Source organism: Engraulis encrasicolus, chromosome 7, assembly GCF_034702125.1.
Source record: "Engraulis encrasicolus isolate BLACKSEA-1 chromosome 7, IST_EnEncr_1.0, whole genome shotgun sequence".
Taxonomy (NCBI): domain Eukaryota; kingdom Metazoa; phylum Chordata; class Actinopteri; order Clupeiformes; family Engraulidae; genus Engraulis; species Engraulis encrasicolus.
The window spans coordinates 20,556,013-20,569,980 of NC_085863.1; positions in this window are offsets into that span (position 1 = coordinate 20,556,013).

The following is a 13,968-nucleotide window of genomic DNA, read 5'->3' on the forward strand; positions in this document are numbered from 1 at the left end:
TCTCCTGTTTGGTTCCTGAAGCACTTCCACAGCCTCCTCTCATAGGATGTAATGGTTGAGAGGGCATCCCTGACACACACACACACACACACACACACACACACACACACACACACACAGTAATGCCTGAGAGCCCATAGCCCATGCAATCCCTAGCCCCCGCTAGCCAACCTTGACTCTCCTCGGCCTCCTGTCGTCTTCTTCTGAGAGGAGAGGCTTCATCCTGAGTCTGTGTGTGTGTGTGTGTGTGTGTGTGTGTGTGTGTGTGTGTGTGTGTGTGTGTGTGTGTGTGTGTGTGTGTGTGTGTGTGTGTGTGTGTGTGTGTGTGTGTGTGTGTGTGTGTGTGTGTGTGTGTGTGTGTGTGTGTGTGTGTTTGCATCTGGTCCCTGGCTACGTCTGAGTCTCCACAGGCCTCTCCTTTGCGTATCTCCTGTCCATTTCTTCCCTCATCCCTGCATTCCGTTTTCCACTGCCTGGTTCCACTAACGTGGTGTTTCTCAAAGAGGGGCTCTACAGCCCCCCCAGGCGGCGTTTGGGAGCACTAGAAGAAGACAGCTGACACGGCACAGTCTCATTATGAGGTCCATATTCAAAAAAGGTTGAGAAACAGTGCACTAACGCCTCAGAGACTCTGCCTGTCTGTCTGCCTGTCCTGACACTCCACTGCCTCCTGTAGTCTTCCCGTGTGACATCATGGCATAAGTATTTCACGTTATAGTGAATTCCGCATTGAGGTGTGACGATTTTGAAAAACCCACCCCTAACCCTAACCTGTCACGGGCCGTTGTGGAGCACGACTTAACATGCAAAGTCGTGATGCGCTAGCGTGATAGACGGTTCAAGATGGCGTTGTTGTATGATGTCATGTTGAGTCTCCACAGTCATTCATAGTCCCAGGCCACCCCAAAACCTCAAGCAGTGTCCCCTATCCAGCCCTGCTGTAAGGCCTCAAGCACATTATGTGTGTGTGTGTGTGTGTGTCTGTGTGTGTGTGTGTGTGTGTGTGCGTGTGTGTGTGTGTGTGTGTGTGTGTGTGTGTGCGTGCGTGCGTGCGTGCGTGCGTGCGTGCGTGCGTGCGTGCGTGTGCAGGGAGGCTGACAGTGGAGACATGTATTGGGTTTGGGGCCCCTTCGTATGTCTTTGTCCTGGGCCCATCCAAAGCTGTCAGCGGCCCTGTGTGTGTGTGTGTCTGTGTGTTTCTGATGCCTCAGAGTCTCGACGTCTTTTGTCTCCACAGGCTCCTGTAGTCTCGAGCCACCCCCTACCTGATGCTGTCTCCACCCCCAACCAGCCAGCCAGCCATCCAGCCAGCCAGCCAGCCAGCCATCCATTCAGCCTTGATGCCACACATCAGAGGCCCCTCTGCAGGCTTCCCCAACTGTTTACAGCCCATCCCTACTGCCAAATTGCAGCCAAGATGTTCTCTGTGTGTGTGTGTGTGTGTGTGTGTGTGTGTGTGTGTGTGTGTGTGTGTGTGTGTGTGTGTGTGTGGGTGGGTGGGTGTGAGAGTGACAACTGAAAGGATTCAGTCATGGTCAACAGTCTACTCGGTGCATCGCACACACAGATGGAAAGTTCTAGAAAGGGCTACACCCCCACCTCCGCTCCAGCAGAACAAGGAGAAATGACGCAGTGGTGATACATGGGTTCGCAGTGTTTTTAAACATGATGTTATGAGGAGGGGCAAGTCACTGGCAGCCAACCACGTCAGCTAATGTTTTGACCGACAGCGGTTTCCAACAATCAGAGGTTGAGTTGTGAGCAGCTAGGTTCGCACAGCCATGGGAAAACAAACATTTAGAACCCATGTATACCTATACTGTGTGTGTGTGTGTCTCATGAAGCCTTTGTTTTGTGTAATTTGTTTAACCTGCACTGTGGAGTAACTTGTGTCGGCCGTGCTGAACATTTATACTTATTTGCAAAGCGGACTTCAGGCAACAGCGGTGTGACAGTGTTTGAAAGGGCTACAAGGCAATGGCTCTTATGTGAGACTTTGTAAAAGGGCTACAACAGGTGTTGAAGGCGTGGAAGTCGGCAGAAATAATTGACGTGAAAGCTGCAGAAGCGTTTCTAGCTTTCTAGTTTTCTGTGGAAAATAGGCTATAATGAGCTATGACATGCTTCGACAGCAGTAGGCAGCAGCCAATGGAGTGTTTACATATTTCTAAACACAAGCTGCGGTTGGTCGCTCTCCCTGATGAAACGTTAAAGCTTGAATGATTCGCCACGTTCATCACCCCTGATCTGTGCAGAGACAGGACAGACTTTAGCTCTTTCAACACCTGCTGCCTGTTCCTACAGTAAAAGGGCTACAATAGGCAATAATGAGAGCAGGATACAATCAAAGCATTCATTTGGGATTGGAGAAAGGTGTGTGTGGCTTTGTAGTTTGTGAAACATTTCAGATAGTTAATTTTGTTAAAATTTGTTTTTATTGTTTTTCATTGTTACAGCGAAAAACGTGTTCTTCCTCTACTGCATCATCATGTGTGCTTCTTCCGAACCTTTACCAGACTATTGACGTCGAAAAGATGTCCACAAAGACAACATTTGGACTAAAATAGTTCCTATAAGGACGTACTGTGGACGTTCATTAGATGTCGGGTAAAGACGTTGCCTGGCGTCACAGTCTGCACATGCAGATGGCTTAAATCATACGTCCAAAAATGACTTGGAAAAAAAACGTCATATAAATGTTGGAAATGAAAACATGAAGTGGAGTGGATGTCGGAAATGAAAAAAACATCATATAAACGTCTCTTTGCTCAGTGGGTTGACCTTCCTTCTCCAGTCAACACCATGCAACAACACAGCCCCTCTTTTCTCCCCCTCTGTCAACTCATTGGCACCTCATTTTGCCTCCTCTGTCTCACTACACCACAATGCCACCCCACTGCCCTCTTCTCTCTCCCTACATCACACCACTGCTTCTCTCTCCCTACACCAGTGGTTCTCAAACTTTTCCCATCATTCCCCCCTTTTGAGGGTCTGGATGCTTCCGAGCCCCCTCCCAAGCAACAGAAGTACTCGCGCAGACTGATTTTACGATCGCTGCGCGGCGCAGAATCAAAGGAAAGGTGACTGGTGAGATAAAACAAAGAGGGACGTTGTGTTCATCACGCCCCCCCAGCAATGCCTCCGGCTTGCGCCCCACTTTGAGAAACACCGCCCTACACCTTGTCAATTCAGAGACTTTTTTCCTACGTACAACCAAACTCAATAAGACCCGATTCTGGTCATTTTGCTGTCGTGTCATATCGATTTTGTTGTGACACTGTGGAGGGGGCATTTGTGATGTGTGTGCGTGTGTGTTGAGCAGGTAATGGTTAAGTTGTCTGTAGTGAGAGGGCCTCAGATAAGCATTGAACGAATCAGCATGCACGCACACGCACACACACACACACACACAGTAGTGTGTAAGGCTGGCCTATCCAGAGAGAAGATATAATGTAATACATGTTGATGCCATTTACACACTACTGACGTGTTAAGTGTGTAATCCACTAAAAACTTTCCTAATTGACCTGAATTGTAGACCAAATTGTGTCTCCAGTTAGATAAATCACCAGGGACTGCTGATTTGTGTTCATTATGCAAGAAACCAATCAGAAGGTAGTGTGTGTGTGTGTGTGTGTGCCTGCGTGCGTGTGTGCCCTTGCTCTAAACAGCAGACTACCATATCTATGATTGGTGCTCATCTTTGATAACACTCCCTAAACGCCGTGTGTCGACAGGGCACACACACACGCACGCACACATACATACAGAAACACACACATGCACACAGAAACACATACCCATGAAAACACGTCATTGTCTTTGTCTGATAACAGTATTTAGCCCGTCAGGGGTGCTGTCTCTTCTGATTGTGTGTGACAGGTACCACACAGACACACACACACGCACACACACACACACACACACACACACACACACACACACACACACAGACACACACACACGCACACACACACACACACACACACACTCAAAGGCATCAGGTGTAGAGCAAGGGGACTCTGAGGACATGATAAGCCTATCTCTCCTCTGCTACTTTGGTCCATTTTAATCCTGTCAAACTCGTTTTGGTCCTTGGGCCACATACAGTCAATTTGATCTCAAGTGGGCCGGGCCAGTAACGTAATTACAAAATATTGAACATTTTCTCCTTCTTAATATCAGAATCACATTGCCAGTCAATCAGCTTAAAGGTGCATGACAGCGGGTATATTAGGAGCATTGATTGTAAATGGTGAACGAATAAAGGCAAATTTGTTCTCAAGTATTGAAATCTCAGACACCTGCAGGAACTTTGTAATGGGTTAGAGATGTACTTGTTTGACATTCTTAGTTTTTTTTTCTCTATGAGTCTGGGGCTGGATTAAACCATCTGGCGAGCCGCATCTGCCCGCCGGGTCATCATGTTTGACACCCCTGCTCTAACCTCTACTCTGCTACTTTGGTCTAGTCTGATCCTCTTCTGAACATGTCAATTCGGTCTGTCGACTGAAAGTTTAGCGATTAAATGAACAAAGGGATTTAAGTGTGCAGACATTTTTCTTTCCCCATACCTTTGCTAGTAGGGCTTTTTCTCCGAGTCATCCTCATCCTCGGAGTGATCATACCCAGTAGGGACATCACAGAGAGTAGAGTAGAGTAGAGTAGAGTAGAGTAGAGTAGAGTAGAGTAGAGTAGAGTAGAGTAGAGTAGAGTAGAGTAGAGTAGAGTAGAGTAGAGTAGACATCACAGAAGTTGCCTTCACCTCCCAGTCACCAGAGGGTGCTCTCTGTTCAGATAACACAGATGTATCCATCTGCTGCTCTGTAAGGCCTTAGATAACCAGTTGTTGCCCTTTTAATGTATTTTGATTTTGTTTTGTGTGGTTAGCAAAAAGAGAAAATAACTGAACCAACACCAGCCTGCTGGTTGGAGCTGTTAAATAAATACTGACAATTGTATCACTTGAACCCATGCATCTGCCTTTATTTACTTACCTGTGTGCGGGAAACCCTGGTTTAAAACTTGGTCTAAGAACCATTGTTATACAAGTATGTCTGGTGGTGAAAGGCCACCAGTGGCGTAGTCGTTAAAAAACACAGTTTGCCTAGACCTCCAACTTACCCCCGGTTACATATGGGAACCTGGAGGAGTATGTGTGCCACAGGCTTGGATTCCGTGTACTGTAGCATAGTAATCATTTGTTCACTGTGTCTACTGTAATTCTTGCCTATTATATTGCACACTTGCATTTTTTCCACTGCTTGCTGCCTGCCTTGCTTGTTGGCCTCTGTTGATTATTTGCCTGCTGCACCTCTGTGTTTACGTACGTTTGCGTACGTGTCTGTGTTTACGTACGTTTTATGTGTGTCCTCTGTTGTCTGTAAGCCTTGTGCATACATCTCTTCTATTGGTCTATATTGTATTGTATCTTGGCCAGGATTATCTGGAATAAGAGATTCCTGTGTCTCAGCGCGAACTTCCTAATTAAAAAAGGTCAATTTATGGGATGCTTTCCCCACGTCAGGGTGGGGAGAGACATATTCTTGATCACGGCAAACATCATCCATATTTTCAGCAGCAAGTGGAGAGGTGTGTATGGTTTGGTGTTTCTTTACTTCTCTTATCGTTTTCTTTGTCCTTTGTAAAAGTGTTCAATGTCACCTACAGATGTCAGGGACTTCAGATATGGCACACATCCGTGACCTACTCTCACTAGGGACTTCAACCAGGACCTACTTGTAGTACGGAGATATCTCAGGCCCTGGTTCTCCAGGAGGTCCCTGATGCTTTGGCAGGTAGTCCATTAAAAACAGGTTTTTACAATACATGACACGAAATGTCTTCAGCAGTAGGCCCACATTTCAGGAAAAACAAATGGACAATTGGTCGTGGTAACAGATTTTGGAGTGTGACTGTGAGGGGGTCCGTGGAAAATTTTCTGAAACTCAGTCATCCCCGCAACACACTCCCATGGAGACCTCTGAGGGAGCTTGTGTGTCACACTGCAGGCTTGAATTCAGCGTAGCCATGGCGATAATTATGGGATGTTTCTCCATGTCAGGGTGGAGAGAAACGCGTGCCTAATTAAGGCAAACAGCATCCTTATTTTCAGCAGTGCAGGACAGGTGAGATTAGCCTTTACCTCTTCACCTGTCATTGGAGACACACAGCACTGGCTGGAGTCTACCTCCACATAACAGGAATCATACTATTTTTTCCCTTGGTTTCTTTGGTTGTTTCTATTTTTCTTCTCTTCCTCTCCTCTCCTCTACTTTTCTTCCTCCTACTCTCCTCTCCTAATCCTTCTCCTCCTCTCAGATCCTCCTCCCCTCATTTTCCCTTCTCCTCTCCTCCACCTGACTACCCTCCTCTCCTTCTTTCCTCTCCTCTCATGTCTCTTTTCCTCCTCTCCTCTCCCCCTCGTCTCCTCTCCACTCCTTCTAACCTCCTCTTCTCTCCCCCTCCTTTCCCTTCTCTCCGCACCGCTTCTCTCCCCACCCTCTTCCTCATTTCCTCCTCCTCTCCTTCCCTCTCCTCTCCACTCCTACTAACTACTTTTTTCCTCCTCTCCACTCTTACTAACCTACTAACTACTCTTCTCCTCCTCCTCCACACTCTTCCTCTTCCAGCCTGCTGAGAGGGTGACCTACTGCGTCTCCATGGTGATCCCAGAGGGAGTATTGAGAGTTCTAATTATTATGGGATGGGATAGCCCATCAGCCAGATGGGGGAGAGATGCACTCCCCATGAAGGGGAACGCAGGGGTCATTTTTGTCTTTCATATTTTACATTGGACGATTTATTTATAGTACAGAGAAAAACGAGTGGTGCAATGGGAAGACAAAGGGAGTGGAGAAGTTGGAGGGGCTTGTTACAGGGGTAGGGGACTGCTTTTTGAAGTGGAGCTTTATATTTGTAAAATAACCAAAAATTAAAAAAGAGGGCCTGCGCCTTTCAATGTGGCTTTAGTTATGTGGTGGTGCGTTGGCTTGGAATATGGAGTAATGCAAAGTCAGAAAGTCTGGAGCTCGCACTCAAAAAAGACTTGAAAAGAGATGCCCAAATAAAGTGGGTTTTTAAAAAAAAAATGACAAGACAGAAAAAGTAGCTGTAATCACGTGGAATATGTGACAATGTGAAGACAGTGACAAGGCTGACCATGTGAACGCTGTCGCTGTCTCTCTCTCTCACACACACGCACGTGCACACACACACACACTCAGGGCGCATTCATGCCAACTGCTGACTGCCGTGCCGATGCCCGTTCCCGCACCTAATCGCAAACCAGCTGTTGTGTTCACGCCACAGATCACACAACAGAAAGTTGGTTTCGCAAAATACTCACTAATTTCTCTGTGAACCATGACAACAACGTGGCCGTCAGCAGGTTCATCCGGGTATCACAGTCACGTGCAGAAAAAGTTCAGAGACCAGTATGAACACGGGTGGTTCGCAGCTAAGCACTTTAGTGCCTAACGTAAATGGTGCGGGCACTGGCTCCATTCTCAGAGACAAAGAGTAGTCAGCCTTAACTCACACATAGAACTTAGATATAATTCCAGTTATATACAGCATGTCAGCTGCAAAATCCACACAGATAAGATCTATAAATCCACACACATATACACACTCTCTCTCTCTGTCTTTCTCTCTGTCTCTCTCTCTCATTCACACACACCTTTCATTTATTTATCTTTAGAGGAGATGAAAGACAAATACGTTTACTCTCTTATTCACCTGTAATGAGATGTAATAAAAGTAATCTTGAATCTTGAATCACCGGCCTCTACTGTTTCACTCTACCACCATACAACTTCGTAACCATCGGGTCCTTGGGTGCAGGAGTGTTTGCTGTTGAATGTCGGCTGCAAAACTCGTTCATAAAATATTTTTTTTTAAATGAGTCTCATTCAGTCTCCCTGAGTGAGACATGCAATATAACCGTATATTTCTTTATACATCCAGTCTAACTCTTTTTCCTACCATTTGTTTTGGGACTGTGGTTGTAGAAGTGTGGAACTGTATGTTGTAGAACTGTGGAACTGTAGAACTGTGGAACTGTACAGTTGTAGAACTGTAGAGTTGTAGAACTGTGGAACTGTAGAACTGTGGAACTGTACAGTTGTAGAACTGTAGAGTTGTAGAACTGTTGAACTGTACAGTTGTGGAACTGTTGAACTGTGTAATTGATGGAAGAATGGGGAGCGACTGCCGCAAAATGCCAAAAGCTTAATTTCTGCCGACCTCGTGTTTCAGCTCACACACACATACACACACACACACACATGCACACATACACAGAGATTTCTCAACACACACACACACACACACACACACACCGGACCGTTTCCCTCTTTCTCTTTCCATGCTGCAGTTTTCATGGCCGGTTCCGAGGCCTTTAATAGCCACCCTGCAGATTAATCTCGTTACGATCACAGCGGTCTGCTGCCTCATAAAGAGCAAAGTTCTTCTCCGCTAAAGGCAGACCATCCGCGGCACTTTCCTCTAAGACGCCGCTGAACTTTTTAAATGGAGAGACATTTACTGGCCAAATGTAACAGAAAATGGAACAGGAGGCGTTAGGAGTTGATTTATATCAAGTGCAAACTAAGGGTTCTATGGCCTCCACCAAAACACACGCTGCTCTGAACCAGCGAGATGCTGATTGCTTCTTAGGACATTCATTCATTCATTTCCATTTCTGTCTTGGTGTTTCAATGTACACAGGTGGGGATGTATGCTGCAAGCTCAGAGAGATGTAAGCACACAGGTAGAATAAAACACAAATGCCCTAAATGTCTAAGGAGAGTGTCGGTGCTTCCTAACACCTGCTATAAACCCAGGAGCCTTCATGAGGTTGTTTCATTGCCTCTTCCCAAAAAATACACGCTGGTCGTCTGCATGCACCAACGAAATTGCTTTTTAGGACATTCATTCATTTAAATTTATGTCTTGGTGTTTCAATGTACGGTACACAGGGCGTGGGGGAACCTGCTTTGGTGACGTTCGGGGCTACTACTAAATGATTGACAACCGAAGGCGGGCTCAAGGCTATGTACGTACCTGGCACGGCCTAGTCTCCCTGAGTGCGTTGCAATATGCGACCTTGCCTCCTCCACTTGCTTCTCTCCTTGTACCAGGAAGTAATATGTCAGAGTCTTTTTCTCATTTGCAATTAGGATGGTGAATGAAAAACAGTCCCTCAAAAGTTGTTGTGGCTAGGCTGACAGCTGGGAAACGTAACCATTTTCTCCACGAAGGAGGGGCCAGGAGGCGGGACGAGGAGACAAGCGCAAGTGGAGGAGGCAAGGTCGCATATTGCAACGCACTCCCTGTCTGGTGGCTTCCGCCTGCTGCCAGGCCGCATTGTGGGCACGCATCGCTTGTTTGTGAGAGAGACCGTGAGTCGAGGGAATATGCGTCAAGCTTTTTTCAAAGCTCGTCCTGTTGAGCACTCTGGTGCTGCGTAACATTAGATGCTGGCCCAACTCAGCTCAGTGTAAGTGCGCCTGTATCCAGACGATAAAGCACTTAATCTGGTTGATTTGTTGGGTCCTAATTTGAAGTGTTTGTTTCAAGTCAGTTAACCAGGAGGACGTGTGTCCTGTGACGTGGTGGCTCAAAGCTGCGCTAGTGATGCGTGAGTTCAAGGTGGGTAGCCCAATGTGCCCTGCCAACTGGACTGTCATTATACCTGGCCTGCACAGCTCATTCGCACGTTGGCTTGGCCGCTCTGGTTGCGGTTGATGAACACCTGTGACTGCAACTAATCACCTTCCTGAATACCACTAATTGTGTGCAGTGCATAATTGTGTGTTTTTTGCTTTTGTCTTTGCATGCTGGCTTCATGTTTGCAGTGGGTTTATTTTCTTATATTTAATTTAGGCCTACCGTGTGCCATTGCTCTGATTTGTATTAATTGCATGTCATGTGGTATCAGAGGGTATTGGCCTTGGATCGCTTTCTTCAACTCCCCTCCGAGTGTGCTGTCTGTGCATATGTGCGTGGGTGTCAAGTGACTTGCCAGTTTGCACAGGATTTTAAATATGGAATTTATATGGGATTAATAAAAATGATTGCATGTTGGACCCTCGTCTTTGGTTTCTCCGTAATGAACCTGTGTTCAGCCTTTGGTAAGGTAAATAATTTTTAGTGGTAGATTTCTTATCTACCCCTAGGTGGCGTAGTCGAGCTCGAGATTAAGATTAAGTGAAATAGACAAAAATAGTTGTCCCACTCTGCTACATTTGCACACATGAAGAATAAAACAGAAAAGTTTTAAATACCTAAGGAAGGGTGTTGAGTTATATCCAATTTTGTAGGGTGTAGTTTCATTGCCTCTCCCAAAAATACACCAGCTTGCTGCACCAGCAAGATTGTTTTTAGGACATTCATTCATTTAAATTTTTGTCTAGCCCGAACGCAAGAAATCATTAGATGTTTCATTGCCTCTCTCAAATATATGCTTGTCTACTCCAACAATGTGTCATTTTGTTTTTTAGCACATTCATTTGTCGTATTTTTGATGTGGTGCGTAAATGACACATGCATTCAGGGCCGCGCTGACAGCCTTGGTCAGACCCAGTACAAAGTCATCTGACAAGGAGAGTAAGCTATTGCAGCAGGTTCACAGGTACTAGAGCATGAGCATTTCAAATGCTGTCGCCCACATGTATCCATGTATGGATACATACAGGTAAGTATACATACTTTGTCACAGATACAAGGATGCAGGTAGTGGTGTCAACAATAATCGATTCGGCAATGCATCGCAATGCTGGGCAGGACAACTCAATTCAATTCGGCAAGTGCCATAATCGATGCGGCATAGTTTCAATTGCTTCCGTGGATATTTCCAGAGCAAAGGAATGATGAAATTAAATAAAAACACTTCAAAGCATTGAAAACGGCAAGACTGATGCAGAAAACAGCCGATAAAATGTTGTTCAGTATCTGACTACTTGCATTGCGTCATCATGACTGAAGAAAAATCTGCTTTGCTTTCAGTAGAAATGTAATGCATCGTAGAATCGAATCAAATAAAATCGCTACTTCCAGAATCGTAATCGAATCGAATCGTTAGGGCAGTGGCAATGCACACCACTAGATGCAGGTATATCCATATAGGAATGCATGCATTCTAGGTGCCATGCATAAGGGCAGTTTGGCCAAGGTTCTATGGCAGGCATGGGGTCATGGTTGGGGAGGGGATCTTAGAGGGTTGCAGGTTCGAATCCCACTTTCACCTCTCCTTACATGTATCATAGAACCCTCTAAGATCACCTCCCCAAACATGACGCCATGCCTGCCATAGAACCACAGTGAAAATGCACACACAACTAATTAAGTCTCTAAGTGGGGGAGGCGAGACAAGACGTCTTTCAAGCTACCGGTACAAACAAAAAAACAAGTCCAGCTGCCAAGATCTAAACTGTTCTGACGTAATACTTCCTAATCCCATCGATCAGTGAAAACATATAGGCCTGCTGTGTAAAAGTATGAGGAGTAGAAAAGCCACGCATGGGGAAAAAAGAGAGCATTATCTCCCTCACAAACACATTGCATCTGGCACCTGCGTCTCGTCTTGCTCGGACCTCTCAAGTCGGGCACGTAGCCAGAGTTAAAATCAATACTCACTCAGGCTTCACAGAACATCATTTGAGTTGACACAGCAGCTCTGGATTGAAAGCATACTATGTGGATTAATTAAGTACGCACCCACCGAGCATGACTTGACTAAATACTTTTCTTGACAGTGTTTTTTAAGTAGTTTTTTAACAGACACCTCAAGTAAGCACTTTTTTTATTTCATTATTTGAAAGACGCTTCCAACCAGCACCGGCTTTGGCGGTAAAAAAAAACAAAACAAAAAATTGATGAGATCCCTGTCACTTCTTTGAAACATTAAGCATGATATGATTATGTAATGCCTTTTTGAACGTGGAGACATAAGAGTAGTAACTTTATGCTTTCACAAGGAGGACTGATGGTGAGGGAAGCAGTGGGCAGGCACTCTTTTAACCCTGGTGCAACAGTGCCATCTGCAGGCCATTGGTGGGAGTGTCGGGACACGTGGCTGTGACACATGGGGCTCGCGCCAACGATGAGGGATACAGCAGGATGTGAGAACGCAGACCATGCACACACACACACACACACAGACACAAACACACACACACACACACACACACAAATGCACATGCACACGAAAAAACACACACAGGCACAATTAGACACACACATACACGCACACACACACTGACATACTTAGGCACACACAGGCACAATTAAACACACATAAATGCGCACATACACACACAAATGCACACGTAAACACATACAAAAAAGTCCATGCACTTACCCATGCACTTGCACACAAAAGCCCATGCAAACACACACACACACACACACGCAAATGCACACGTAAACACACACACAAATGCCCATGCACTTACCCATGCACTTGCACACAAATGCACACGTTAACACACACACGCACGCACATGTAAATACACACACCCACAAATGCACACGCACACACACACACAGGCACAATTCGACACATACACACACACACATACACACACACACACACAAGGAGTATTTGATACTGACATCACATTCACACACACAGGAAAGGTGTTTGATATCTACATCAGAAAACCTTCGCAGCCCAACCCTTAGACAGCAGAACAGGCCTGTATGTACACACACACACACACACACACACACACACACACACACACACACACACACACACACACACACACACACACACACACACACACACACACACACACACACACACACACACACACACACACACACACACACACACAGCTGTAAATCTTGCTCACCCCAATGATGGCAGCACAGGTGTGTGTGTGTGTGTGTGTGTGTGTGTGTGTGTGTGTGTGTGTGTGTGTGTGTGTGTGTGTGTGTGTGTGTGTGTGTGTGTGTGTGTGTGTGTGTGTGTGTGTGTGTGTGTGTGTGTGTGTGTGTGTGTGTGTGTGTGTGTGTGTGATGTCTTCATGTTAAAGTTGAGCTATAAAACCTATGCTTACTGATATGATAATACTGTGTTGATATTCATGTACTTAGAGCATGATGATTGGTCTGCACCCCTGACTTTTGCTGTCCATCTGAGTCCCACACTATGTGAGGTGTGTGTAAATGTCCAGGAGGAAACAACAATCCAATAGTACTCTTAAGTGTCCTGCTGCCCTGCCACAGACAAGTGACCCTATTGGAATAGAGTGGCAGACTAACATGTATCTGTTCAAGAGACTATCACCCTAAGGTGAATCTGTCTTGAATCCTTTGCTGAGCTTATACCACTTGTAGGGTAGTATAAAGGTGTGGGAGCTCTGCAACATTGTATCTCTCTGTCTCTCTGTCTCCCTCTCTCTTTCTGTGTGTGTGTGTGTGTGTGTGTGTGTGTGTGTGTGTGTGTGTGTGTGTGTGTGTGTGTGTGTGTGTGTGTGTGTGTGTGTGTGTGTGTGTGTGTGTGTGTGTGTGTGTGTGTGTGTGTGTGTGTGTGTGTGTGTGTGTGTGTGTGTGTGTGTGTGTTCGTGTGTGTCCGTGTGTGTGTGTGTGTGTTCCTTTGCTGAGCTTATACCACTTGTATAAGTGTTGACAGACTGCTCACAACTGCAAAACTGTGCAGGAAAATACACTGAAGTTCGATGTCAAAGTTGCAACATGAATATGAACCATGTACTGCACTCCCATGTACTGTAGTCTCCATCCAGTTAGCAAGCTATTAGCTTGAAATGACTCAAGTGTTTTCAACCATTAATATGACTCATCTATTTTCATTCCTAACTTCATAGGACTCGTCTGATTTCATTCCTAACTTCTCCTCACAGATGCTGAAGCTTTTTCTACTGTACATTCTAAGGCCCTGTGTGGTTACATACTATATACAGTAGGTACGTACAGTAGGCCTAAGCTTGAGCAGCTAGG